At 43.1% G+C, this 24518-nt stretch overlaps 1 protein-coding gene across 7 annotated transcripts in view; it reads left to right on the forward strand.

Moving 5' to 3' along the window:
* Positions 1-24518, forward strand: part of SYBU (syntabulin) — a 66950-nt gene that overhangs the window by 27907 nt on the left and 14525 nt on the right. The window contains exon 1 of one of the 7 annotated variants that reach the window (XM_023517236.1): positions 5575-5631. The exons of 5 other annotated variants lie outside the window; for them this stretch is intronic. The gene's annotated coding sequence lies outside the window, so the exon portion shown is untranslated. Of the gene's footprint in view, positions 1-5574; positions 5632-7496; positions 7569-24518 lie in introns of those variants that run through there. One more of the 7 variants, XM_023517233.1, reaches the window with a different exon arrangement.

Below are 24518 nucleotides of genomic sequence, written 5' to 3' on the forward strand. Positions count from 1 at the left end.
AAAAAAAAAAAAAAAAAAAAAAGTCCTTAATCCCACAGAAGGTGTTCATTTGCTAAAGATCTTGCTGAGAACTGTTATAGCCTTAGGCTTGCATGAGGAGATTGCAGGGGAACAAAAGGAAGGATAGAAGCAGGGAAGGAAGAAAACAAATCCAGATTGGTGGATGTCTGAGAATCACTCCCACTATGGACCGTACTCCAGGAGACATACATGTGAACATATACAGACCTGTATTCATTTATACTGTATTTTATGTATGTAGGTCCGTATACCTAAAATAGCACCAGGTTTCATGGGTCTCCTCTATTAGGATTATGAATCTGAGTTTAACACATTAATTGCTGTGTAAATTGTATTTAACTCATGCTAGTTATGGCATCCAGTGGCACCATGGTTAGCATGTGGTACTTATGTAACTCAGGTTAGTTTTGAGCTTGGGGCCTCGTGAAGTGTATATAACTCACACACCTCTACCTTGGGAACCCCATGATAAAACACCAGGGCCCCAAAGGGAAACATTATTTTTCCTAGTGTGGCAGTCAGTGTGTTAATAACCTGTGCCCAAAGGCAGAGCTGGAAACACCACTTTTGCTAGCTGCTTCTGATTTAATTGGTCTTAGGCATAACTATCACCTAAGCACTTTTGACCTAGTGATCTTTTTCTTTGATTTGTGTTTAACCAACATAGAAGGATCCTTAAAGTTTACTTTTTAAGTTGCCTAGAATTTCTAACGTCATCATTGAATGAGACCCAGTTCTGTACAGTGAACTCTTTGAATTTGAGAAAAATCTGCATCGTGACCTATAGTCCTCTGAACTTTTAGCAGAATGAACCTGTCAGTCTCATAAACATGAAGAGAGGAAATGCTGGAAGGGAGGCCCCCGGATGACTTCAAAATTTTTAAAATGTGGAGATACAATCTATTAAAATACAAGAAGATAGTTCTCTCAGGTTGAAGTGTTCTGCCTCCGCCACCGCTATCAGCAACCATGTCCCTTCAGCCAAAACTGTTCCTCAGCTCTTGATGTGCGCTCCACTTTTTAAAAATGACTCATTAAAACCAATACCAGTCTATTAAAATAGCAAGCAATTAGGGGCTCTTTAGGTAACCTAAGCCCATTTAATTTTAGGTCCGTTGTTCTAGATTCTGAAACGCTGCTATTCACCTCAGAAAGGAGTTACTGAAGTGCCTCTTTGGCATGTAATGTTCTCTGAGTAGAGGACACAGAAGGCGCAGAAGGAGAAATGAAATATTTCACAGAATAGCAGGAAGAACTTGGAAAGGGGAGGCGAGCAAACCTGCACTTTGCAGCAGGGCCCTGTGGCACACGCAGCAGGAAAGCCCTTTTTGCATCCAGGCGGGAGCTCATTCTGGAAACTTCTCAGGAGCAGTGAGCCTTCTGTCATTTTGGCTTCTGTCACTTAATTCCTATGCAGATTTAATTAAAAAGTGCCACCAAGGTGCAAAAGACAACATTCCTGTGGTCCAGTTGGGTAGTAGCTCTGTGTTTGCATGTTTCACTTTTATCTGCCACTGGGCAAAACAAGCCAGGCTGAATCTCCAGAGCCTGCTACTGTGTGCGACAAGTGCTATGAAAGGTGTCCAGTGAATACTTAAATGAGAAATAGAGCGTCTACTTTGTGAGAGTGTCGTGTTCAGTGTGGGAGGAGCAGGGGGCAAAGATGGCCTTGGTGGCGTCCCTGCTTTCAGGCGGCTTGCAATTAGAGGCAGAATACTGTCCAATAAATCCGGGCTGTAGTGCAGATTGAAAGAAAAGCAATGAAAGCATTCCAGCTGGGAACCTTTTGAGGAATCTGGGGTGGTAATGTTCCTTCTCCCAGGTGCTCCTCCTATATTTAGTTTGTAGTCAGTTTCCTGATGAGGTTGTTTTTGCTAAGAAATTAAAATTCTAATTGGGTTACATTAAATGGCATGCCTGGGCCTCCTTTAATGCTCCGTTGTCCTACCGAGGGAGTAGCTGAACCCAAGGAAGAAGAGAAAGACCCAGTGTCATTGTTTTACAAATGGAAGTACTAAATCCATTGTACACAAAGCTAGTCGGAAAGGAGAGGAACCGATTACACAATTCAAACAAATAATTAGAGAATGTGAAAGGAGAAAAACCACTGGAGGCGGTCAAAGAGATGTGTAAAGAGCTAATGGCGAGGGCCATTACATTTTTGAGGAAATCCACATTTGGAAACTGAAATGCTGAAATCTGCATTTGAAAGATGTCACTGTATCTCATTAGCATTCAAACTAAGTTAGTATTCCCTTGTCATCGGACACCACCCAGGCTATTGAAATTGGAGATCTGGCCAAGCTGAACTATAATAACCTCACTCCAATAGCAGAGGATTGGTTACTTTAAAAAAAGAAAGAAAGAAAAGAAAACAATAACAACACTATTTCCAGCATTCAGAGGCTTTTGCTAGAAAACTAAGTTGGTGACTAAGTAATACTAGTTCCCTTAGTAGAGGCTCTTTCACACACAGTGGTATAACTGACAGGTGTTACTATTCTTATCGTGGGCGTCACCTTCACTTCAAAGTTAGTCTTGTGAAATTAAAAAACCAGCTAAACTAACCTGGAGTAGGCCATTCTTGTAATAACTTTAGCTACCAGGGTTTACACCCAAGTCACCCAATGTCTTATCTTAGGGAAATGGGGGGGGGGCACTTTCTAACCACTATACTCTGGAGTCCAGCATACTGAGTTGAAATCTTTTTATTTTTTTAGTTATTTTGTTTTTTTTTTTAGGCCCAGTCTCACTGTGTCGCCCTGGGTAGAGTACCTGGTGTCATCATAGCTCACAGCAACCTCAAAGTCTTGGGTTCCAGTGATCCTCCTCCTCAGCCTCCCAGGTAGCTTGGGCTACAGGTGTAAACCATCATGCCCAGCTAGTTTTTTCTATTTTTAGTAGAGACGGGGTCTCTTGCTTAGCCTGGTCTCTTGAGTTCCTAAGCACAAGAAATCCACCCGCCCTGGCCTCCCAAAGTGTGAGGCTTACAGGCGTGAGCCCCCACTGCACCGTTTTATACCTGTGTGAACTTCACCTCCTTGGTTCTTTTCTTGGAGTTTAGTGTTCTAATTCCGTAAAATGTTTTGTTGAAAAGATTAAATATGGTCATCCTTCCACTGTATCGCCTCTGGGCCCCCCAGCCTATATCCAAAATCTCCACATACTCAAGCCCCACTGTGAGCCCTTTGGAACCCAACAAGGTTGGGTTCCCATATTTTTAATTTGCGTTTGGTTGGGGAAAGGTGCGTGTATGAAAAGACCTGTTCAAAGATCTACTGTAGATTAAATTACTGAATATGAAGTTCTCAGCATAGGACCTGGCTGAAAGTAATTCCTGATGATCAATTGCAGCTCTTAAAATGGATATCACAAATATATGCACATCGTTTACAGGAAAACACTAAAACTTTCACACAGAACTTATGTTTATATCAAACGAAATTCTAGGAGGTCATGTTATCCTAGTTCAGTTAAAATGAGAGGAATACTTTTTTCTTTTTGCAGTTTTTGGCCAGGGCTGGGTTTGAACCCAGCACCTCCGTTATATGGGGCCGGTGCCCTACTTCTTTGAGCCACAGGCACCGCCCATGGAATACTTGACGTAGGAGGGACACAAGGACAGGAGTATGAGTTCATAGCTCGTGGTTGACAATGTGCAAAGAGATGGGAAAATGGGAAAGAGCAGACAGACCCCTAGAGCCTGGTGGGTGTCAGGCCATTACCAGCTGTAAATCCTGTCCTTAGTGCCATCATTGATGTAAAAGCAGACCCAATCCTTGGGATGGTGAAGCTGGCAGAAAAGCATTTTAGAACTATTGCCATAGAGTGGGAAGAAATTGAAAGTCTAGTGCTAAAAGGGCAGCTTTTGGGTGTATGGAAACTTTCTGGATTCTTTGGCAAGGCATTATTTTTCTAATAACTCATCAGTCATAAGCAAAGCTCTTCCAAGGCAAAGCTCAGCCTCAAACATAGGCCACAGTCTACTTCAGAAATTGAAAGCCTTGTGAAAATACTTGGAAGGATGTAATTGTGGGTTTGAATAGCACTCTGAAATTTTATTTTATTTTTTTCCATTTTAGTTAATAGATACTAAGCACTGACTGTCTTAAGTAAAATTCCATGGACCTAACTCATTTAATTCTAAACTCAGCACAAGAAAGGCACGTCACCATCTTCCATCTCACAGATACAGAATACTGAGGAACACCGAGGCATCGAGAAGTTAAGTAACTTATCCATGTTCACACAGCTTATGAATGGATTTAGAACAGGGGAGCCTTGCCTCTAACTCTTAACTGTTGTGATAGTTGTGAGGGCCACGTTCAAAGGAATAATTTTAATGGCAGTAGGGAGTGTGACCATAAAGAAAGACGTGTTGACATAAAACACAAAATATTTTTTTTAACATTTGTCGAGCTCTGAAAGCTCTTGTTAATTTTGTTAGCTGGTACAGTTTATAGGTGGATTATGCTGTCAGATAGCAGAGTCAGTGAGCCTCATGGTAACTCCAGAGCAGCATAGAAAGTTGAACGCACAAGGCCATGTTGATGCAGATCAATAAAGTAAGCCATGAGGAGGTGAACCTCAAGGGAATGTTGAGATCTTCAGCATTTTCCGCTGACTCACGGACTAGTCCTTTCTTTACATGTCGGAATGTTTTATGTACTGCCTTGTTTTATCACGGGTACTTTCTCAAACTTAGTCAACTTAAACAAAGCTGCCACATTGACAGAGAAATGGATCTCTGAAGCTTCCCTTTACCCTGCGGGAATGAACCTTCACCCACGATACATACAGCAGATAATATTTTGGGCTATACTATTACATCGTTTGTAACTTCTCCCCAGCAGAGACCAAACCAGTAAAATAAAGCTTACACGTAACGAGTGGACTGGCGTGTTTATCTCTGTGGCAGGGTTTCCTATTTTTTCCCAAGCCTTTCCCCTGTCTGTGTTTTTGATGCTGTACCCAATCAATGTAATGGTGCCAAATGGTCCTGTAATGGTTTTTCACAAAGAATTAGTGAACTATAATCCTCTTCTTCCCAAAGGTAACTGCCATCCAAATCCTGGGTCTACTAGGATTTATTGCATACGCAGTGTTCTTAGCCACTGATTTGGGGGCCTGCCAAATGCTTCCTAAGTACTGTAATGTGTTGAGAAGGAAGCATTATAGATCGCGCAGAAGTGGCGGAAGCTCCTGCAGCCCAGACAGACATCCTCCATTGAACGTATTCATCCATTATGTCAGCATAACAGAAATAAACCTGGAAACCTCTTTTACGCACAGACGTCTGACCAAGAGTTGTAAATCATGCAGATACATGCTTTAAGTTGGGCTTTTTTATTTTTCTATGTGAGGAGAGGTTATGGAAGAGACTGCCTGCTAAGGTCTGTGCACGGCTGAAGGGATCCAACGAAGAATGGTGAAATACTGGGCACTGGCAATAGCTTGGAGCCTTTCTCCCATCCTGAAGGAGCAAGAGGAGGGTCCGGTTACCCTGAACCCAGAGGAAAGAGCTCGCAGCCTGTCTGTGAAGGAACTGTGGACTTTGGCAGGGAAGGAGCCCGAGGGATAAACATCGGGACCTCGCTGTCATCTCTGCTGGTACAGTTTGTGGTGTGACACTTTGGGGTGCTGTAGCATTATTTACAGAAAGTTGTCTGTCATACAGCCTCCTATGTTTGCTTGGGTAAATTCAGCAGGTTCAATTTTCCACCACTTTAGCTTTTGTCTGATAGCAGCCCAGGGGGATCAGCAGCTACGTGAAAGCTGGCTTCTGGGAAGTGCCTCAGGAATACCGCTGTGACAGGCTTGCAGGCCATGATGCGCACACTAGAACATGGTGATCACTATGGGAGAGTCTTAGAAAAAGGGAGCCCTCACTTCACTACTTAATCAAGAAGAGGTTTCTGCTAAACAGAGGTATGAGTTCTGGTTTGGCCTTTATTAGCTTTCATTTACTCATCCAACTAATATTTATTAAGTGTTTACTCTGGGCTGACATCATTGTTCTAGGCATTAAGGGTAGAGGAGTAAGAAACAAACAAGGCACCTGCCATAAAGGTGGAGAGGTGGCTGGTCCATAAGTACACAGGCAAACAAGTTCAGCTGGTGACAAGGGGAGACAAGGTAATGTGAGCGAGAGGGAGGAGAGATGGGCGGAGGAGTGTCTGGGGAGATGACATTGGAGCTAAGAGTTTCGCATATTCCTTCACACTTGGGGAGGGCGGATGGGGGAGTGCAAGCAGTGAGCAGAACAATGGAGAAAGATGGACAAAGAGTGGTGGCAGATGAAGTCTGTATTATTAGAGTGATGCGGAAAATGTCAGAGGGTTTTAAACAGCGGGAGATGATTAGATTTATGTGTGGAGGATCCCTCTGGAGACCCGGTGGAGTTTGGACTATCAAGAGGTGAAACTAGACACTACATTTAGATGGCTTAGCCTAGCCCATGGGCATTGGAGAGAGAAAAGTATAGGGATACATTGTATACGTGTCACAGAATACTCAGTAGCCTCCTTGTCCTAGCGAGATTTTTAAAGGTTTTATTTTATTTGCTAACTTCAGTAAACCTTCAGAGACGGGGATGAAATAGTCCATGTTGAATACCATTGAAATTTATTATGTTCAACACGTGTATGTTCTATTAATTTTGAAACGTTACTTTTTAATTCGTATTTCATTTTCAAATTCTATTTGATCTTTCTCATCTCTAGAGCTACTTTTGAACGCATCTGACTATTCCAGAGCAGATCATCTTCACTTCTGCCCCTTTTGTGGGAGATAAAGCAATTCCGAATTCATGTCTGATGCTCCCATTGGATGTGTATTCAAGCCTACAAGCTCTGTGAGGGTGTGGGTTAAGTTACTGTAACAAAGAGACGCCAAGATACAGAGGTTAGAAATACACCTTTGTCTATTGCTAAGCAGCACCTGGGTATTTTGGCAGTGCGAGCTGTTAGGCGGCTGTGCTGCTGGGACACTTCCCTTTGAGGAACCAAGTTGACTGTCATCTCCCAGGCAGAAGGATGGGAGAAGAGGGCAGCCGGTTGGTCGTTTTAAGGTCAGGATGGAGAAGTGGCGTATGTCATTGACAATAATATCTTAGAATATCTTAGTCAACTGGGCACTTCCTATTATGGGGAAGGGGGAGAATGGCATTGGACATTAGTGAAAAACTAGCAGGCTGTCACTACATACGCTGTACAACACGGGGGCAGCTGATTTTTCTGTTGTCCTGCAGATGTATATGAATAGCCTTCACTACCAAAAAGCTATCAAGTTTCTGAGTTCAAATACCAAGGAATATAGGTTTTTGTGATTGCTATACCTTTGCCACTGACTGTGCACAATTTAAAGTGATCATTACAGGGCTGGAGGAGTCATACCACAGGAAAAATTATAAAATCTACTTTTAAATTTGTCTCCTTCATTTTAAACCATCCCATCAGTTGACCTCTGAAGGCAGCCTCAACTAGCACTGATTGAACCCAAGTCAGATGGATGTGTCTTTCTCAAATGGCACTTTGAGTTCAAAGAAGGTAATTATGAGAGAGCCCTGCAATTACGGGCTTTGGAGAGACTCTAATATAAGGGGATTTCTGCTTTTCTGAGAGGTAATTGCCGGAGGAGAGGAACCTCACCTTACATTTAGACAATGAGCAGAGTGGACCAGGTTATCTGCAAGCAGTGGGGGAAGGGGAGTTTAGTTGGTCATATGAGGAAATATTCTCTCTTTTTCCTCGACAGTGATCTGGAGAAAGAATTAATACCTAGCTTTTTCATGCTGCTATGAGAATCATAAAAGATTTCAGATATATTAGCAGAGTCTGTGCATATCCTGTGAACACTTCTGCCACGCTGAGAGGCAATCATGCGTGTCCTCTATCTGTGAGCATTTGCTAGGAGGCTATATTCATAGTGACATTTGCCTGATATACAGTATGTGCTTAATAAATGATCACTTTCACTACTTTTTTAATATGAGAAAGGAGGAAAGTTTACAAATGGCACCACTTTAAGGCATTTGAATGTCCACTCGCTGTCCCACACATATCAGCCCCATTGTATTGTGGCTGCCTCCTTAGTAAGAAGGGGGGAGTGCAGCGCCGCTGTGGAAGGCTGATAAACATATTTTCTCCTCGCAGGCTCCTGTTGGGAAAAACCATGCCTACAATAGTCCCAAAGAGCCCCAGATTCCATTTTCTCCCCTCAAAACAGCCCATCCCCTCCTCCTCTTTCCTTGGCAGCACCATGAAGCGTCTCGCATATTTAAATAGCTGGAGTCCATGGAGTACACCAAGCATTTTCCTCAGCGTGTCACATATGTGCCGTTCAGTCTAGCGCTGTATGGGGTGGTAGTATAAATTCTTCCTTGCCCATCAGGGGAATATGATCAGGGTGGACAGATTCTGTATGTTTTGCTCCAGTATTGTCAAGGGATTAGCCTCAACTGTTGTGGAGGCATTTAGTCCTATTTGATAATGTGGTATTTCTTCAAATGCTTTGTGTCCATTCATGAGGGCGATGGTTTCATTTGAAATGCTGCAGTCACCAGGGAGAAGGCCCTGTGCTCTCCCCTGATAGGCTGGCCTTCCCTCTGCCTCCTGTTGCTATGGTGCCCAGCCGAGTAACTTCCTTGCCCTGCACATGCAGGCGGCTCGGTCTCCATGGATACCCCACCCTGAGACTGTACTCCACTGAGAGATGAGCAGCACACACTGTCTTTCTGCAAAAGACATCCCCAGCCTGTGGTGGGAAGTTGTTTGCGGAGGCAGTGTTTGCCATGAAAGTCTACGAAGCTTACCTTCTAAGTAAGTAGTATTAGTCACAGTAAGTAAATAATTGTATTAGATCACAGAGTCTTTGCTGTGTGTGCGTGTTGGTGTCTGTGTAAGTTGTGATAGGCCCAAAGTGTGTGTGTGTGAGTTGTGGTAGGCCAAAAATGTAACCTAAAAAAGTTTTCGTCTCCACTTGTCAGATTCTCTGGATGCAATGTCTAAAACCAAACTTTAAAACAGTACCTGTGTATATTGTTTTAAATACTCACAGGTATTGTTTTCAATACCCTTTGTTATCTGTGAGTCTATTTGTGCAGTCCTAATGCCAAAATGAAAATGCTGGCAAACGAATGCCACATTTTAGAAGGCTCTTCTGCGCTAAGCCTTGCAGGTTGCATTTGTGGATGCAAAGCCTGGCCTTACCACTGGTGTTGTGCTGTGGGAATAGAGGAGCACAGCCACAATTACTGCTAATTGGTGCTGCACATAGTTTGCCATGGGCCTCTGTGTAGGCTGAGACACGATGTATTTATTATCAAGAGAGAGCCTGCTCGTGTGATTAGGAAAGAGAATGCCCATGTCTGCCTATTCACCATTAAAATTATTCAGAGCACATCTCTCTGAGCAGTTTTAATTCTCTTTTCTCACATGGCATCCATTAGAAATTTTGCATCTCTTCATGGCCATGGAATTGGGATGTGTAAATTTTTTTTTTTTTTTTGAACAGGGTCTAGCTCTGGGCTAGAGTACAGTGGTACCATTGTAGCTCACTGCAACCTCAAACTCCTAGGCTGATGGAATATTCCTGCTTCAGGGTCCTGAATAGCTGGGACTACAGGCATGTGTTGTCCCAGCCAGCTTTTTCTTTTTTTTTTTTTTTTTTTTTATGTTTTATAAAGATAGGGTCTCACTATTGCCCAGGCTGGTCTTGAACTCCTAGCCTCAAGCAGTCCTCCCACCCTGACCTGCTAAAGTCCTAGGCTTACAGCCATGAGCCCCTGAGCCCAGCCTGGATTATTTTTATTTTAATGAACTGATTTGACTTACCACATCCTCTTTACTGTACATACCAAGAGCATAAGGGTTGGGTTTGTGTTGTCATAAAACACATGGTCATATCAAAGCACTTTGCTAGGCAAATGGTGTTAAAATTAATTAGTAGAACCAAAAAAGTCTATGCACATGATAACCCCATGTCTAGTTCAATAACTTTAAAGTTGCATAAAATTGAGACTTTAGACTTAGGATATTGTAGGAAGCTGGCATCTACCAGCTACAACCAAAAACCAGAACAGACACTCTGTTGGTATATGAGAGATCCATTTTTAATCATCTGGGTGAGCACAGACATTACGCTAGATTGTAACTTTATTTTATTTTCTGTATTCATGGCTATTCAGGCAAAGGATGAACTGTTTTGATGTCATCTTTTCCAACAGTTAGTCATGGTTCAATTTTAATTGCCCAAAATGATGAAAAGGTAACACCCTTTGAGATTGTGCCCAATGTCCTGAGGACTACTCTGTCCTTGACTTTGTATTGGGTTTAAGCTCTAGGTCATTGCCTTAATATTTTATAAATATAATTTCTGTCAGTAGATGGAGCAGCAGACAAAAATGGGTGCACGATAAAATCTGTATGGATCATGATTTTGGAGACCTGGAAACTGGGTGGATGACACTTCCCCCCAATTTTTTTTCCATTGTATTTAATAGCATAAGGCCCCACATCTATTTCTCAGTATGTCTGCAATGCAGTCTCCTGCACATCTCTGAAAACCATCATGGTGTGGGGTTTTTTTTTGTCAACCCCAAAATTTCTGAATCTCCTCTCTAAACCCGTCCTCTCTCGGTGTGGTGGATACAATAAGAGTACCTATCACATATGGCTCCTCTGAAAGCGTGATGCCAAAATCAATGGCATGTGGGGTACCAGAGATACAAGATGTTACTGTGATTACTGTAAGTGTCATCATCATCAGTTTTACAATGGCTGGTAATCAAAAGAGGCATTGGCTAAAAGCTAGGTTCGAGTCCATTCAGCCTATCAAATTTCCTGTCAAATACTCAATAAGAACCTACTATGTGCCTAGCATTTTGATAGGAAATATGGGATTTAATGTACGTGAGAATGTCATTGATGAGTGAAACATATAGTAGACCTTTTTCTTTCCAATTGTATGGCTTTATGTTTTACTAAAGAGCTACGCATACACTTAATACAATGCTTGCCAATTAGTTTTGTTCCTACTAACACAATGGATATGTGGGATAAAAAGTGCCAGGCCATGGCATAAGTCTAGTTAATATTTATAACTTGAATTTTTAAAAGATGACAATTAAAATCTGGGTTCAAACATTGAGTTCACTTGCTTTCCTGAAAGGATTTCCTGAGTGCAGTCAATGACATATTTTTTAAAAAGAACAATTTTCATTAAGTTGAAAGTTTAGGGAAGGATAGGAGAGGAGGAGATGGGAAATGATTGATTAATCTGTATAAAAATAGGCCTCACGTTGGGATTTTTCCTTTTGCGCTAATCCTGTATGACATCTGAGTCAAAAAAAACATGTAAAGCCAATGCCATATGTGCAGGGCCTACTGGTGCTTATTTTAAAATGCATGAAGAGATGACCTAGATTATGTTTTGCAGCTTTATTTTTATTTAATGTCACTTTAATTTCCAGTTCTTCTTTTTGGCATACTTTCTCCTTTCCATCTGTTATCCCTGGAAAGAAGGTGGCATTCGCAACAAGGATTATACCAACTCACTTGAATGGAAAAAGGGAGACATTTGCAGGGTTTGGTTAAAACCTGGAGAGGTTGGAAACTTGAAATCAATGTACGTCCATACACCCTGAATATATTTTGCTAAACATAATTTCATGTGCAATTGCCCTCAAACGATCTAGCTAGAATGAACTTTATCCTGTAAAGTTTCAGGATAAAAATTATTACTTAAATCCTTAGCAACAGTCCTACCCGCACGGTGACCTTTTACTGATATTCTTCTAGGCTGTGACCAAAATCATGCCCTACTTTCCTTCCCATTGTTGTTAGTCACGCATGCACAATTTGTCAAGTGTCTGTTAGGTCCTTGGTGCTGCTGTCATGATCTGTGGGTCATTTCTGGGGAGCTTTTTGAGATCTCAGTTGACAGTTCTGTTTGTCAAATCCTTTTTCATCGTGGGAGTGTGTGGCTGTTTCAGAGGAGGGGATGCTCTCTTGTCTTGTACGGTAACACCATTATTCAGGGAAACTGGATCTTCCTGAGTCTTTGGCTTCTTGTACTCACCTCTGAGGCTGAGATAGGCAGGCTCTGCCAGGAAGATCTGATTTCTACCGAGACTACTGGCGGGGTTGACTGTTCTTGAGAGATGGAGGCCGTGCCTGAAAGTGATACTGGGTTACTGCCTGACATCCAATGCTTTTTTCCCCCTTGAAGTTCGTGGAAGAAGTGAAAGATCCAAGCTGCAGGCTTAGAAGCACCAGCGTGCACTGAGGGATGGTTCAAGATCTACAGATTGGCCCATGGCTTCTCCGCTGCCAAGCCAGAGAACCAGGGACAGTTTTGCTGAGGCAAAGCGGGTTATTCTTGCGTTTTGGAGAGGGGTGTCCAATTTAGCATTTCTACCCTTTTCTCATTCCTCTCAGCCACCGTTTACCAGAACTGAACCCAGTAGTGCTACTCAGTGGTTTTTTCTGCAAATATTTATTGAGGTGCTAGCAGTGACACATAGTGAGACCTGACTGTGAGCTAAGGGATCCCCCCATATTGTGGTGTGTTTGTGGGGATAGTGCAGAACCCCATGATAGCCCAGAAGAGGACTTTGTGACTCAGACTGTTAAAGGATGTAAAGCAATGTTCACACTTAAAAAGGGTAAAACTGAATTTTTTAAGTGCAAGGGCACTTAAAGATTTGAACATAACATGCCGCTGTTAGTCACATCAGTGCCATACACCATTAGAGGTATTTTCTTAAAATTGTTTATCATTATAGCACATTATATTTAATAATTGTTTTTTAGGTTGCTCTTTCCTGTGCTAGGATAGGAACCCCCCTCCCAGAACTAGGACTGTATTTTCTTTCTTCCCTTTTCTTTTCTTTCTTTCTCATGATCATTTTATTATCTTTTGTCTTAAATTCATTTTTTGCTGCTTCCCTGATTTATTTGTAAATATTGCATGTAATATGATGCATAAAAGATATGTCATATATGTGAGCTGGATAGCGTAATAATAAAGCAAACACTTGTGATCTCACCTTCCACGATGCAAACTGCCAATGAAGCTGCCCATGCTCTCCTCCCAGGTCCCCTTCTCTGCCTCCCCTCGGGGGTACACTGTACTGAAATGTGTGTTTGATCATTTCCTGGCACTTCAAAAGTAATTTTACCATCTTAGATACATATCCCTTAAAATACATCGAGAGACAAGGGTAGATTTTTGAGGTCCTGCAGCCGTGATTTCACTGCCCTCGTGTCCTTCATCACCAGCACAGTTCCTAGAACATGGTAGATTGTCAGTACATGTTTGCGACCAAATGGGCATGACAGAGGCTGCAAGACATTTTTGTGGTTCTAATGTATATGCCAAGGCAGCACTGAAACTCAATTTTATTAAGATCGTTCCTTCTGGGCCATGTTAGTTTTGTCTTGTCCGAGTGCTTGCAAATGTAGGGTATAGAAATTAGCAACAGAGGATCTAACTCTTCTCAAAGCCTACTTATTCTCTTGTCTTTCCTGCCATGCAGACACTCTCCACTGGTTCTAAGGAGAGCACCCTTGATTTTTTTGTATTGCTCTGTCTTGGTTTTCTATTTCATTTTGTTTTTTTTTTTCAAAGAACATTGTTGGGGAGCAGGGAGAGGGGGTGTAGAGAGTGTGGAACATTGAGTTCACTTGAATTGAAAAGTTAATTTGTGCAGGGGGTGGGGCAGAGTCGCTGGGCACACAAAGGCTTGGCCTGGGAACCCACTCTTTGAGCCAGATGTCCCTGAGGGTGAGATCCTGAGGACAGCTCCATTTAGCAAGTCCATAGAAAAGCAGAGCATAATTTGTGTGCAGGGCATAATCTAATCATGGGTGTGCTGCATTCTTCCTGACTCTGCAAGCTCACCAGGACGAGTAGAAAGGAAGCCCACGAATTGGAACAATTTCCAGTTAACAGTGGCGTGAGTAAAATCCCGGGTCTGCTGCTGGAGGTGAACGCCTTGCCTCTCCTCACTTGCACTCCAGCTCTGGAAGGAAGCTGAATTGGGGGTGAGGCCCCGAGGGCAGCGGTCCAGGGAGCTGTGCTACCTGCCTTGTGCCTGCTTCCCTCTGAGCCTGTCCCCTGCTCCAGAAACTTCTCTGTGGTGCTGCCAGGACTTCTCCTGTGAACATTTCCATGTGATGTCATTATCCTGTCCTTCGTTCCCTTTCTCACTTTAATTCCTGGAACATGTGGCAGGATTAAAACAAACCCCACTCGGCCATTTGCTTTTGTTCTCACGCTCTGTACCGATGCCAGACATTGCCAGAATTTATACAACTTATTTGTTTTGTATGATTGACCTTTGTGCTTGTAAAAAAAAAATGCGTTAAAGATTACACAGTGGTCAGTCTAGCGTCTCAATCCATCAATCCATCCTGATCAGGTTATTCAATATTCCACAAATTCCTCAGGCAACATGAAAGACATTTTTCCCTTTCCTTTGGTTGAGATAATCCTCATTTTGTTTGCTTTTCTGCTCCTTGGTTGTGCGGGAAACATACATACCTCCATTGGATTGTCCTTTTAATGTGGGTGGTACCGCAGTCAGGAGTCAAGCACAGGGTAAAGGTGTTTGTTAATGTTTAACTCACTTTATACTTCACCAGTTTTTAAATCCTTTTGTTGCCTGGCGCTTTAAATGATTTTGAATCTCTGCAGTTAATTTGCAAACCTAACAGGTATATGGAAAGGGAATCCTCATTTAGGACTCTTCCCCCCTCTCCATATAAGCCATCTCTAAACTGTGACAGTCACTTGAATTGCTCTCCAGCCTCTCCTCTAGATACCCCTGTCCCAGCATCTTCATAAAGCATCTCTCTGTTCATGTTACCGCCCCATTCAAAATCCATGTTGGCTTCCTCTTGCCTTCAATATATTTTGGTTCCCTCTTCCCCGTAGAAGACCTTTCACACTTTCCAACTCTTTGGTGACGGCTCACCTTCCTTGGCAATATCTTCTCATCTGATCACTATATTCCAGCTGAACGAGGGACTCAATAGACACCAAACTTGGCCCATATTTGTCTTTCTTCATATGTTCATTTGGGCCTTTCACCTGAGGTCAGCTGCCCTCCCGACCCCCAACACCTGTTGACATCCTCCCTGGTGTTCAAGGCCCATCTCAGGTGGTAGCTCTTCCATTACATAGTCCTCCAACCCCTTCCCCACCCCAGCTAAGGGGATTCCTCCTTCCTCCGTGTTCCCTGAATGTCCTTCCTCTCTGCATTGCATACATGCTGTTCCGTTTTATGTGCCTCTGGTTCATCTTTGTAGCCCGACTCCTCCTGGAAGAGTCTTGAACATTGAAACTGTTCTTCCTTATCTCTGGAACCCCCCATCCAGGGTCTTAGGGAGAAGAAAGACTCAACACATATTTGAAATGGACTAAGTTAAATACTATCATTTTGGTTTCTGGGTCTTAGATCTTTGTGAATTCTTACCATGAGATGGCCAGCAGCGTGAAGGCGGACCTGCCAGCTCTGCCCTTTATCAGCTGTGTGATGTGGGGCGAGCCTCATCAGCGCTCAGACCTTCGGTTTCCTGTATGTCTTTGGGACGAGGGATTAAAGGAAATAGCAGAAGGAGAGTTCTTGACAGAGTAGGCTCTGAATACACAGTGGCTAGTAGCATTATTATCTGACTCTGTCATTCATTTAAATTAGTTATCCCTTCAAGGTTTGTGTAGTCAGGAGTCTGCCATCAACACCATGCCATCCGTGTTTTCATTCATGTCATTAATAAAGCATGTTAAATAGGATCAGGGTGAGGACGGAACCAGGTGACGCATTACTAGAGATTTCCCTGGAGGCTGACAGGCAGGCCATTTGTCAGCATCCCTTGGGTGCTGAACTGTGCTATCACCCAGTGCACACATGTCAACCTTGTTCATCAGAGTACCCTAATGTTTGCACTAAGTGTCTGCTGAACTACAGATAGGTGAATTATGTGGCAGTTGGTGACCGTCAGTCAAGGAAGTGAGAACTGTTTTCATATCTGGCTCTAAAGGAACACTTGCTGGCTCCTTGCCTTTTTTTAAAGAGACTTTTACTAGAGATTAGCTCAAACTTAGCTGCTTGTGCTTTCAGAATTCGTCTTTTCTCTGCATTAGTGACATGCATACTCTTTGCCCATTTCCAAATAGCTATTTCTCTTCCTTTGAGATTTCTCAAACATCAGTGGTACTGTTTCCATAGTCACGTCTGTGAGTTGTTTCCGGACTTTTCTTCCCTCATTAAATATTCTTCTCAGTCTGCTGTGGACCAGCCCTTGTGCGTGGCTCTGGGGATAGAGCGATGAACAAGACAGATGTCTTCTCAGGCTGCATGGTGATTGGGTGCTACTATCTGGGGCTGAAATCCTCAGTTTTACACGATTTGGGCATATGGGTAGAAAGCAGGAGTGGAGGGAATATTTTTGTCCTAATTGTAAGTAATGCCAGTCTGTCAATCCAACCTAAAGGGCCAAGTAGGATAAAGAGGAAGGTAACATGGTCCAGAGCCCTTCCAGGAGCCGTTGCTGAAAGCCAAGGGCGGAGGAACCTTTAATGCTGGGACATGTTTCAAGGCACCAGCCTCACTGTGTGCATTGGACACTGGGATACCATCAGGACGCACCCCGGAGGAGCTGATAAGCATCCTCGATTACACGTTAAAGCAAACAGACATTTTTATTGCAATGTGATAAAAGCTTACTGAATTCTGGGTAGGCTGGCAGCATAAAAGAGGGCCACCAGATCCCGTCCTGAAGGAAGTTGAGGTTAAAGGTGAAGGCTAAACTGAGACCCGGAGAACAGGAAGTCCGCCAGGACAGAGGGATCGGAAGACAGTCCAGGTAAAAGGAACAGCAGGAGTGAAAGCTGAGTCAAGGACAACTGTGCCACCTTCGGGAAATAGTGGTCCCACTGGCAGGGGGCGTGGAGGGGGAGGGTGGAGAGAATATGAGGGGTTTGCGAATTATGCTAAGGAGTTTGGACTTTATCTTCTAAGGAGTTTGGACTTTATCTTCTGGGCACAGGATGCCGTGGAATGGTTGCAACAAAGGAGCCACCTAATGAGGTTTCTGCTCCGCAGCAGTGTGGAAGGCGCGGTGCTCAGGGCCACAATTCCCGGTGAGGAACGATGCGGCCTCAGGTGCAGCATTCAGGATGGAAAAGATAGACAGATCCCAGACTTACTAAACAGATTCGAAAACAGGAATCATTTATGGTGGTGGCTTTTATGTACAACTTTACTGTACATAAAAGATTGCCTGAGCAGTTTGTCAAAATGTGGATTATGGGACTGACTGGAAGAAATTTCAATCAGCAGATCTGGAGTCTGAGTCAAGAACTTGTGTTTTTAACAAATTAGTGCAGGTGTACTAAGACCCCACCATGAAAAAGCCCTATCAGTTTGATGTTTAAAATGGCAATACTTCTGTTAAATGTATTTATAATGTGTTAACATTTTGCTTAAGAAAGAAGATTCAATCCTGTTATCTTTGTTGAAAGTAGGTGACCCAGAGCAGAATGGTGGTAATCTCTTAGGATCCCCTGCTGCAGGTTGTTTGCAAATGTATTTTCAAAGGTTTCAGCACACCCCTTGTGAGAGCAAGCAAATGTTTCCAGGGGAAAATTTAAAAATCTACCCACCTCTCCATGCAGGTGTGCTTTCTTAGTGTTTAAGGCATATTTTGATTCATTTATTGTTGAAGTGTGTCAGATGCCAGCATTATCATTTATAAGCTATGTGACCTCAAACCAGTGACCTGTCATATCCTTTCCTCATCTGTGAAATGGAAATAATAATGGCACCTCCTTCACAGGCTGGATGGGTGAGGATTGAATGAGCGTCCGCACACAGCACTCTGAACAGTGTGTAGAGCAAGCCATTTGTAGCCATTACTGGGAGAAGCCTGGCGATCTGTAATAAACATCACTTGTGCGAAAGTTTAGTCATTTAAGGCACACTCCTTTAAAGAGAAGTCTGTGGTGCCTGCATGCAAGAATTCTTAGAGAAACTTGGCATTTAGCAGGTACACACAGAGCACGTGGATGAGCAGGCAGATAGTGAATAAATATTCTGCACGTACAGTAGGCCACAGCGTGACATTAAACTCCTCACAAGAATTCCATGCAATAGGCACTTCTTTTTATCCCCTTTTAGAGTGAGGAAACTGAGGCATCGTGAGGATAAGCCATGGCCTGAGGTCACGCTGTCCTCATATGAAAGAACAGATATTTGAACCCTGGGCCCATCCCTGCTCTTGAGCACAGCTGTTAAACACATTTTGTCCATTACATGAAGCATCCTTAGGACCACTCAGTAGTATGGAAAGTAAATTAAACAGTTCACTTACTTGGCATGTGAACTATTAAAGAATGGTTCCCAGAATACATGCTACAGTGTATGTCTATATGTTACACTATAGCCAAGCAGACTGCTGTCTGGGGTCTCAGGACTAGGGTGTCTTAGAGCAGAGGGTCCCAAGCTTTACTGTGTTCGTGTACCTGGAGGGCTTATTAAACCTACCTTACTGGGTCTCACCCACCCATACATTATTTAATCTTAGAAATTATCATCTCTGCTCTTAAATTCACCAGTCACCTCTCAAAAGGTAGTCCCCAGCCATCAGCATCAGCTGGGAATGCGTTTCTTATTCACTGAGGATGGTTTAAATCTGTCCCAGAGTTGCCTGACCTGCTCCACAGACAGGCTATTGAACTTGACAAAGGAGTTTTGAAGTGGGTTGTCAGCCGTGACATGTAGACAGACGTCTAGATGAGAATGAAAAGACGTAAGACTTGACTTTGGCGTTAACATTTCTAAAGCAAGGCAGTTGTTTTCTAACGTGGAGACTTTTACAGGGTGGCTTCCCCTTCTCCAAAACAGTGGCATCTGGTTTAAAACGAAGGTATTTCCCTTACTTTGTGGTTCAGAGATGACACTGGGCCTTGAAAGGAGGGCCCAGTTGTGGGCTGCATGAAACACCGACATACACTCTCCGAGGAAGGCTCCACCTGGAATGCAACATAGCAGCCAACTAAACGCGCAACACCTACAGACTATGGAGAAGGTTAGCAACATAACATTGAGTGGAACTGTCCCCAAAGGTTACATACATCATGGCAACCTATTTATTTTAAAAAGACAAATAGAACAAAAGTTCCAACGTTCTGCTTCTTAGGAATACATACATATATAGTGACAGCAAGGAAATGATGGACAGGGGGTTGGAAGGGGAAGGGCCGCAGAGGCGGAGTGAGGTAGTTACTGTCAGCTGTCCCACCCCTGGGCAGTGGTTTCCTCCTTCTTACAATGTCAAAACATGAACAAACAGAAGCTAGGTCGGATTACTCAGAGCAGTCAGTAAATAAATAAATAAATATTGTCTTGCATGGACCAATGATGAGAAAATGTCAAGAACCAATACTAACATAATTAATATAACATTAATATAATTTACCAATTATATTAATCTGGTTCTATGTATCCAAGATGCAACTTAAAAAGGAAAGTGAGAAAATAGCTTTCTGTGCCACTGAAAAAAAATAACGAGAAGTCATTTTCCAACAGAAAAAATAGTACCATACTTAGTCTTCGTATAGCGCTGTCTGCCTGCCACAGTCTCCTACCTCTCAGGTCAGGTGGCCCGGCTTATAAAAGACACCACCAAGGGAGGGTGTCAGGAGAGCCCTGGGGGTTGTCAGTGGAGAGACAGAATGGCGGCATCCCTGGGGTAGGAAACCCGCCTGCTTCCTTTTCCTTGATTGTCCTCTTCTCTGAGGAAGGCAATATGTTCACAGGTTTTCTCAGAGAAGCGAAGGTAGGAATTTGAGAATATAAAGAGACCTCTGTGTCGAGTGTGAGCAACTCTTAGCTCTACATGTCACTAACCTTGGAGCCTGTGTTTAAACTCACCTGCCCCCAAGTTGCCTTATTACCTCATTCCCTACCATTGGGTCAGATTCTTCCAGGGGCACTATCTCCACTCGCTGTCCCTTGTCCCTTCCCCTCAGGCCTGTCTCCACAGCTCTGCCTGCTGCAGTCCTAAATAGCCAGTGGTTTCAAAATCCCTTGGCTCTGTGGGCCTCCTCCAGGAGGTCTGAATCCTTTCAACCAGGAGTAACCTTCCCCCTTTGTTGACCTCTTTCCGCAGCTAACTGATGTCCATCCTGAAACATTTGCCTCTTTCTCAAGGCAGGATCAGGGCTGAGAGGTTTGCCAGGTGTGCAGAGCGGTGGTCCATGCCCATCTGAGTAGCGTGGAGGCCTCCCCGGTGGGTCCGAGGGACCCTCAGATCCTGCAGGGAGGCTCCGGTAATTAGCTCCCTGCTTTCCAGTGCATGTTGGCCTTGTTGTGAAACTGGAGAGTTTAGCCAATGCAGTCAAGGTCTGAGGATTTACTCACTGATGAGAAAGACTCGTCTGCTGTGTTTTGAAACCTCTCACACCCCACAGGACAGCCGCATCGCGTCCCTAGTCCCTGTTCCAAGTTCTTCTCCCTGATTTTGGCTTCACATGTAGGGGGGCCCAGATGTAATTCTGGGAGGGTGATTGTAAGAAGAAAAATTAAAATAATAGCGACATTTTCCAGCGTGTACAGTGTCAGCACTGTTTAATACGTTTACTTTTGCCACATAATCTTTACCACAACCCTGTGAAATAGACGCCATTATTCATGGAAGAAAGTGAGGCACCGGAAGTTCCTTTTCCCAAGGTCACACAGCTGGTAACCGGGGTTCCTAATTCACATCACCTCATAAAAAGCAAAGAGAAACTTCAGTGGAGATTGAAATTGCACGCAAGAAAGAAAGAGAGTAGGTCATGAATGGGCCAGGTGAAAGGATATCAGGACACTGCACGTGGAGCCTGGCTGCGTCCAGTGATGCGACTCTGCCCTGTTTAAGTGCAGGGAAGGGGGAGGAGTCCTGCTGACAGGGAGTGAGGCAGCTGTGCGCAGAGACGCGATGTCTGTGGGACCACGGCTGTGACACGGTGCTGCTGCTGAGGCTGGGAAGGACCTGGTTGTCACAGCAGACGATGGTGTGCCCTGCAGGTTGTCTCATGGTGGGGATGCAGAGGAGGAGAGGCAGTCAAGGCTGTTAGGTTTTAGATTCAATTACGAAGAGCCACGTTTAAGTACAAAAGTGAGTTTTAACAACACACATTATTTTAGACCCTCACCGGACATAAGGTGAGGCAATGTGGCATAAATCATCTCACCTCTTTCCCAGCGGTGGGTTGCTTTGTTCTATTCCTGGTCTAGAATTGCAGGAAGACAGCACGACCTCACTGAGGTGAAGAAGAAGATTGAGATTGAGGCGACACACAGATAATCCCCGTCCTGTCCTTCTCTTCTATGTTCTGGACCTAAAACATTTTTTTGCCAAACTAAGAGATGAGAAAAAAATCTCCTTGCTTACATTTTTATTAAGGAAGATTGTACCTTTCATCTGTTATTAGACATTTATTTTATTTTATCTGCTTGTGTCCTTGGTTCATTTTTCTGTTAGCTTTTTTTTTCCATTTGCATGAGTTTTTGGTAAATTAATGAGATTAGCCTTTTATCCTGTATCATAAGCTTTTTTAGGATATCATTTGTCTTTGACTTTGCTGTTTTTCCACCATCAATGTTATTTATATAGTTAAGCAATGCAAATTATTTACTTTTAAATACTTTTTTCTTTTTCTAAATACTTCAAATTTGAACTTCTCGTTTGCTTTTTGATGTTTTTTATTTATGCTTTTAAGTGGATGGCATCCCCGTCAGCCGAATAACAATCAGAATGAAGATAACTCTTTGCTGAAATGATGATATTAATATAAATGGAAATTATAATTTTTCAAGAAGCCTTCTGTCCCAAAATGCAAGGAAACCTGTACGTATGTCTTCGATCCACTTATTGATCTTTTGGTCAAACATTTCTTTGTCTGAGAGAAGCAACTATTGTAAGTTCAGAGAAGTAATTTGGAAAAACTAAAACAAAACCCCTGTTTAGACTAGGAGGCATTTACTGGATTCCTTGGCGAGGCCTCCCAAAGCTTTGAACCTAAGAGTCAGTTCCACTGGATCTGCTTTAACGTAGCTTCTTTAACAGTGTCCTCTATAATCACAAGTGCCCACTGCTCCAGCTGCTCCTTAATAACTGTGCTTGGCTTCAGCCGTGTGGAAATGACTCCTTTTTCCTCCCCGGAGACCTTTAAATAAAAGATCTGTATATCTGTGAGGGGTGGATGGGAGATGAATGGGTGGAAACCATTTTTTTTCCTTTTTTTAATTTTGCTACCTCTATTTGAGAGGGGGACATAGGTGGCCAAGCTGAATCAATTTGATAGCTTTACAGTGATGAGGATAAAGGAAGATTTGAAGTTACTTAAATCAGTGGTTTAGAACGGATGAATACAGCTTAGGAGATGGCAGAACTGCTCTGTTCTCAGAGGCTGGTGACGTTCTGATGTGTGAGGACCTCAAGGATTCCCAGAAGCAGGCAAAAATAACGTCCAAAGAGACTGGATTGCAGGCAGTGTTTTAAAAATAAGTGTGGTTGGCTCAGCGCCTATAGTTCAACCGGCTAAGGCGCCAGCCACGTAAACCTAAGGTGGTGGGTTCAAATCCCCAGCCCAGACCCGCCAAACAACAATGACGGCTGCAACCAAAAAATAGCCGGGCGTTGTGGCGGGCGCCTGTGGTCCCAGCTACTTGGGAGGCGGAGGCAGGAGACTCGCTTGAGCCCAGGAGTTGGAGGTTGCTGTGAGCTGTAATGCCATGGCACTCTATCCAGGGGGACAGCTTGAGGCTCTGTCTCAAAAAAAAAAAAAAAAATTGTGGTTATCAGTTTAGCCACTTATTTTTTTGTTTTTATCCTTTTCTAATTCCCCAGCCTTAGCATCCGTGCATAGAATGCCTGTTACCCTAGCATTATAAACAAAAGTAACATCTCTCCAAAGAGTTCAGCAATACTTTCAAACAAAAATCCACCAAAATTTCTGGAAGCCACAGGGCATAGCTCCTTGGTAGCTAGAAAAATGCCTTCCACTATAGGAAGCTTAGTTACCAAGAGTTTGGCATCACAGGGTTATCTTAAAGGTCAAGGTCATCAAATTCATCCTCTCTGCTAATTCTGGAGTCCCACTCCTCCAACCAGGGCAGCTGATCAAAGATAGTAGTGATGAGGACCAAAGACAGTGTTGATGGTTGATGAGGAAGACCTGGAGATGCATATTTTTGAATTCCCTTCAGCTTTTCATGAACAGCCTTTCAGTGGCCAAATGGTTTCCCAAGCTCTGTCAGAGTGTTCCCAGGGACATCGGATATTTACTAACTGGGTATCTACATCAGACAGATAAGGGCAAACACTTTCTTGGCCACAAAAACTGAGTTGGGCTTGTGCCTTCCCTATATCTTTATGGAGGCTGGTGAGGTCACACCTGTGACCTTAGCATTCTGGGAGGCCACAGAGGGTGGCTCCCTTGAGCTCAGGAGTTCGAGGCTAAAGTAAAAGTGAGACCCTATCTCTACTAAAAATAGAAAATCTAGCCAGACGTCCTGGTGAGCACCTGCAGTCCCAGCTGCTTAGGAGGCTGAGGTAAAAGAATCACCTGAGCACAAGAGTTTGAAGTTGCTGTGAGCCATGATGTTGCCACACACAATCTCTGGGGAATTTATCTTTAAATTGAACATATTTTTTGATGTAAAACTTCTACTTTTAAGATTTCACCCTCCTTTCAGGAGATCAGCAAAGGAGGATACAAGTGTGTGTGTGTGCCCAAAGAACGCTAAGCTGTGTTGAGAGCACAGACACTGAGGTCAAAGGGCTTATGTTTGGTCTTTTTCCTCATGAGTAATGCACGTCATTCAGTCATTCACCTTCTCTCTGCCTTGTCTGTGAAGAAGATGGATAATGCCCTATCTTAGAGGAGCAGTATCATCGTGAGAAATATACGAGTTGCTACGTAAAAGATGCTTAGTATGATTTGTTTCCAATAATAGAAAAATTGGAAATAGCCTACATATTTATTGATTTAATAAAGCAAAAGGTGATGGGTTTTAAAGATGTATTAAGAGGAAAACTAAGTTTTGTAATAATGTATTTCATATGGACGCTAAATACTTACATTCCAAAAGATTAACTGTATTTCCATGTTGTTGATAAAATTACAGTACTATAGTTTTCCCTTTTTACCACTGTCATTCTCTAAATTTTCTATGCAAGAAGTGTGGAGTTTAATGAAAATTTCATTTTTAATTTTAAGCCCTGTAGTATAATAGTAATAGCTAACATTCCTCGAGATCGTCTGATGGGTCAGGTGATTTTCTAAGTTTTCCTTCTCTCTCTAGCTAAAGAAATACACACACATTATAAATATATGTGTACAGGTACATATGTGTACAAGTATATATACATATTTATACCTAAATACATGTATCTGTACACATACGCACACTCATTCCTTACAGTCACCCTGTGAGGCCTATGCTA

Source organism: Otolemur garnettii, unplaced genomic scaffold (genome assembly GCF_000181295.1).
Source record: "Otolemur garnettii isolate 467f Iridium unplaced genomic scaffold, OtoGar3 scaffold00004, whole genome shotgun sequence".
NCBI classification, from domain to species: domain Eukaryota; kingdom Metazoa; phylum Chordata; class Mammalia; order Primates; family Galagidae; genus Otolemur; species Otolemur garnettii.